This window comes from Miscanthus floridulus, chromosome 2 (genome assembly GCF_019320115.1).
Source record: "Miscanthus floridulus cultivar M001 chromosome 2, ASM1932011v1, whole genome shotgun sequence".
In the NCBI taxonomy this organism is placed as follows: Eukaryota; Viridiplantae; Streptophyta; class Magnoliopsida; order Poales; family Poaceae; genus Miscanthus; species Miscanthus floridulus.
In genome coordinates, this window is record NC_089581.1 from 27,870,266 (window position 1) to 27,876,265 (window position 6,000).

The 6,000-nt window shown below is 38.5% G+C and overlaps 1 pseudogene; it reads left to right on the forward strand.

The window, feature by feature from the left end:
- LOC136538299 (probable transcription factor KAN4) overlaps nt 1-636 on the forward strand; it is a 77,367-nt pseudogene extending 76,731 nt beyond the window's left edge.
- The last annotated feature ends 5,364 nt before the right edge of the window (nt 637-6,000 follow it).

Here is a 6,000-nt window from a genome sequence, read left to right on the forward strand (position 1 = left end):
ATCGATCATTCAACTGGGCTTTCATATATAAAAAAAAAACGACGACATGCATGTCAGCTCGATCCGAAAAGATCAGTACGTTACCATAATAGTTTCTGCATGGCAAAAACATATATATATATATATATATATATATATATATATATATATATATATATATATATATATATATATATATATATAAAGCGATGCATGCATTCTTTTACAGGGATGGAGGGCCAGAGGCGCGCAGCAAGACGCTGCCTCGCACGTCCTAGGTGGCTAGGTCAGGACATTGCTGCGCGGCGTCTGCATGCAGGCTTTGCTGACACGGCCATCAGGCAGCAGAGACCATCATCGTGGAGCGCAGGTGTTGCAAGCCGCTGGCCGTCGTCGACGGCAGCGGCGGTGCCTTGGCCGTCGAGCGGCAGGAGTAGCATCAGCAGCAGCACGGAACAACCAGCATGCAGCTGGACGATGACGAACAAGCATCAGCAGGTGCCATCAAAGATCGCGGTACCGAACCTGGAGATAAGCCTGGGGAGGCAGGGATGGCAACACAACCTGCAGGATCACCATCAGCAGCAGCATCAACAGCAGCAGCGCAGCGGGGAGTCCACAGCGCCAAAAGAGCTGACCCTCCTCAAGTGCTTGTGATCGAAATTAATAGTTAATAATTTGATTGGCTAATCACTTCTATATATAATTTTATCAAGATGAGCGAGAGAGGTTCAAGGCTGCAAGCAAATGATCGACCGACGACACTAGTAGCTAGAGATATATTTGGTGCTAGCATCGCGTAGTTCTTTTTTGTACTTTTCATGTATCCATTAGCTTCATATTGTGGTATATGCATGTCATTTGAGCTGATGTGTTCTAGCTTGTAGAGACTGTTAGAAATCGCGTAAATAAACGAGCCACCCTTCTCAATAGATGGTGACTAATTTATATATTTGATTATATATATATATATATATATATATATATATATATATATATATATATATATATATATATATATATATATATATATATATATATATATATATATATATATAACGGTGACTAATCAAATATTGTACTTGTGCTTCATCTTTTTAATAGCAAAGTAAGATCACCATGTTCAAGTATACACTGTGAAAACCCACCTAGTGACACAGAAAAAGTGGTGGATCGTCCTCACGAAGAAGACCCGCATCACTTATCTCTTTGTACCCTTCAAGTCAGTAACGGACTTTCGACCTATCAGGCCCAGGCGATGCCTAATTTCATATCTTTCTCTTGTAATTTTTGCTAAACATATGTACTATTGATCATTTGGGATGCAGTTACTGTCTGGTCCTCGAGGGCACATAACCTACATTAAATAATCGACAAACGAATTGTGCATGCACGTACATCCTAAAGACGAGCTAGATATACACTGCCGTGAGCTGTTTTTTTTTCTTTTTCCAAACACTTATTTTTAAAATAGCTTCACGGTGAAGCTGTTTTTCTCCTCATCTCACAAAGACATGAGTTAGGATGAAGCTGAAAATAGTAGTTTTTCACAACTATCTACGTCATGAGCTCTTGATGAAGCTATTTTGCCAAACATTTTTTTCAAACACAGTTCAGCTTCACTAAAAAGGCTATTTATGAAGCTGTTTTCTAAAAACAGCTTCACTAGTGAAGCTGAGCTATGCCAAACATGCCCATAGAGTCATTTGAACGCATGAGTACTAATGGTCTGTTTGGCACAGCTCAGCTTTAACAGCTTCACAAGCAACTTTTTTTTAGTGAAGCTGAGTTGTTTTGGAAAAAGTGTTTGGCAAAATAGCTTCATCAACAGCTCATGAGGGAGAGAGCTGAGATACGCTACTATTTTCAACTTCATTCCAACTTATGTCTTTGTGAGGCGGAGAAAAACATCTTTACCCATGAAGCTATTTTGAAAATGAATGTTTGGCAAAAAAAAAAAAAACAGCTCATAGTAACTCATGAAACTATTGTGGGACGTGCCAAATAAAAGCCCTAACATCGACCTCTACTACGTGATGACCGATGGGCCGGGCTGCATGCATGCATATGTACGGACAAACTAACTTGAGTGGTTGCTAGCTCTCTCTGGCCACCTTTATTTGCCCACGGTCGCCTTCCTGTACAGGTCTCGGCCGGGCGTACGCGCGGGTACGGGATGGATGGATCTATCGATCGATCACATGTAACAGGGAGGGACAGAACGGCTGCATGCATGCATCCATCCATATCGCGCATTAACAATTATTCCCTTGAGGACTAACTAGCTACCTCGTGGTGCATAATGGCAAGCACATTATCTGAATTAATTTATTTGTCATAGTATAGTATTGGCTTCTTGTTTCTCCTACGTACTCAACCAAATTAAGTGATCTGTCTATAGAGAAGTCAGGTGTTTTAAAGGGGTTGGACACTTGAATTTTTTTTGAACTGTTGGATCAAGATCTATCGCACCATCATTTTTCCTCTACCTTTGGCCTCTTTCTTTTCCACAAGCTCCACAGCTTGTTAATGGCATCTCTGCACAAAACGCCTCTGCCCCGCCCAGGGGCGAAGCTGCGTTGCTCTCAGGGGGTGCAAATGCACCCCCCCCCCCCCCCCCCCAAAATTCAAAAACAGTAGATTTGGTTAAAATTTCACCATATATACACCTCCAAAGTTTCCTTATAAGCTTGCTAGATTTGTTGGAGAAGAAAGGCCACCAAACCCCAAACCCTAACCAAGCTAATCGGATGGCAAGAGCTTGAATCAGGACGCTAATCGGATACCTAGAAAATCAAGTGTTGGATTTCTCCAAAACAACCTAAGTGTCATTTAGAATTTCTCAATTAAATATAGTATTCGTTAAAGAGATGGGGTGTCTTGTGGATAAAATGTATGATATAGTCTCGAGTGCACCACGACCATGGTTATGGATGAGCTCGAACCTAGGTCACTCACTAGGCTGGTGCATCCTTGTTATTATTAACATCAATCCTTGCTACTACTGCTACAGAAAAATTTCTGGAGGCGAGCGTTTTTGGTTAACGGAGGCAGGCATAGCAACCACCTCCAACTAAAGGCTTCCGTTAATAGGCATTAATTGAGAAGGTTGCATTGCCTACCTCTCTTAATTCATTAACGGAGGCAGGCGTCTTAAAACGCCTCAGTTAATGAAATTACCGAGGCTCCGTTAATGGTCTCAAGAAAACCTAAAAAGCAAAAAAATTGCAACTTCTAGGGATCAAATGACCTAGTGCTCCAGTCTACTGTGTCCCTACCACTACACTACACCCATTCATGTCTATATATAATATATATTTCTTTTATATATATCAATATTTCATAATCTTATATTAGATATTTTGGCTACTAAATGAACTCACATGAAAAAACTTTTAACTATAAAGTTTTAAATCTTATCAAGCACTACAACTTTGATATATGATGTATCTCCATCCGAGATTGCTTGCAAAATTCAAAAAATTGAATATCAAAATATGTAAATTTAAAAGACCTGTTTGAGACTCTAAACGACTTCAAATAAAAAATTTGTCAAAAGCAAACATGTGGCTAAAGTCGGCCACTACAACTTTGATATTAACTGTGTGAATATTTGAAATCGTTTAGGAATTCTAAATGTTAAATTTCAAAATTTATAAACTTAGAACAAATATTTGAGACTCTAAATGACTTTAAATTAAAAACTTTTTAACTACAAAGATGTAGATTGTATCGAGAACAATAACTTTCATATAGACCATGTCAACATCCGAGATTCACTACAAGGTTTTACCCCTGATGCAACGGCCTAAAAGCGTTGCAATATACCAAAAATGGTTGCGAAAGACAAAATTACAACGGAAAATTTTCGTTGGCAGGCGTTGCGATAGTAACCGTGGAGAAAGGTTTGCCCAACGACTCTCTTTGGTGTTGCAATAGATTTTCCCCTATTGCAACACCAGAAATACCTATTGCCACGAACCCAAAATGTGGCAATAGGTGCATTAGCAATGATATTTAGTGTTGCAATAGACCTTATTGCCACGCATCAATAGCATTGCAATAGACGGACCCTCTATTGCCACGCTATCTCGGTGGTTGCTATAGGTGGAACCGTCTATTGCAATGATAAATATTTGGTTGCTAGAGGTAGCCTTTCTATTGCAACGATCAATACTGGTTGCTATATGTGGAACCGTCTATTGCCACGATAAATATTTAGTTGCTAGAGGTAGCATCTCTATTGCAACACTAAACATTGTGGTTGCTATAGGTGCATCTGTCTATTGCCACGGTAAATGTTTGGTTTCTAGAGGTTGCCTCTCTTGCAACGATCAATACTAGTTGTTATTGTTAGACCCTCTATTGCCACGCTAACTATTGTGTTGCTACAGTTTAGAGATTCTATTGCAACGTCCACTATTCCATTGGTATGATGTTTTTTACAACACCGTTTGTTTGTTGCTATATCATATATTGCAACGCCAAATTATTTTGTCGATAGTCCATATTGCAACGCTTTGTTTGCTTCAAACAATAATTGTATGCCGAACAATATATGATGAAAGAAGCATTTACACATCCATTAATCCAAAATATGCTTTGTTCATACAAATCATTAATGAAACCATCCAATGTTAAACTTAGTCGATAACACACGCACAACAACTGAAACACATAAGGTATCCGACTCACACTAGCTAGTTTGAACACATCAAAATGTAATAAGCTATGTCTAGCACTGTAGCAAACACTACGGGAATCAGTGGCTTTGCCGAGTGCCCGCTTTGCCGAGTGCCAGGGACACTCGGCAAAGCCCAATTTGCACTCGGCAAAGGCTTTGCCGAGTGCTGCACTCGGCAAAAAACCCGTCGGCAAAGGCGTCTTTGCCGAGTGTCTTTTGTCGGGCACTCGGCAAAGCCTTTGCCGAGTGCCCGACACTCGGCAAAGTTGAAACCGAAAAAACCCGAAAAAATGGGAATTTTTACCAAAAAAAAATAGAATTTTTTTTTTTTATCAATGGAGGCCCCCACCGGTCAGCGCCCACCGATCTCTGACATTTTTCGCGTGAATTTCATGGCTACGGGGCTGACGCGATTTGAACCCGAGACCTCCCGCTATGCACGTACCTCCTCTACCACTACACCACACTCTCACTTGTGTCTGGATTCTATTTTAGTTCCCAATATATTATACTAAACCGAGTGTAAATTGCATGTTTGAGGCCCTAAACGAATTTAAATAAAAAAGTTGTAAACTACAAAGTTTCATAACTTTTCGAGATCTACACTTTTAGTTTAGGAAGTTTTTCCATCCGAGGTCGTTTACAAAATTTGAATTTTAAAATTTTGAAATTCAAACACAGTTTTGCATGACAAGATGTTTTCAAATCAAAAAGTTGTCAACTACAATGTTTCATAACTTTTTGAGATCTACAGAGTTTATTTTGGTTGTTTTTACATCTGAGGTTGTTTGAAAAGTTCAAATTTTAAAATTCAAATGCAGTTTCGCATGACAAGATGTTTTCAAATCAAAAAGTTTCCAACTACAATGTTTCATAACTTTTCGATATCTACAGAGTTTATTTTGGTTGTTTTTTCATCCGAGGTCATTTGAAAAGTTCGAATTTTAAATTTTTGAAATTCAAACACAATTTTGCATGACAAGATGATTTCAAATCAAAAAGTTGCCAATTACAAAGTTTCATAACTTTTCGAGATCTACAAAGTTTATTTTGGTTGTTTGATCATCTGTTCATCCGACATGGTCGTTCTAACATTGTTCACAAATCTTATATATCTCTCTTATAGTTTCATAAACTACAAGAGAGATATGTTAGATTTGTGAACAAATTTATTTTCACTTTGTCATATGAAGAAAATACCAAAACAAACATTGTACATCTTGATGAGTTATACAACTTTGTAGTTGAAAACTTTTTCATTTGAATTAATTTACTGCTTCAAAATGTACTTTGAAATTTTCTTTGCCGAGTGTCAAAAAAAAATAACACTCGGCAAA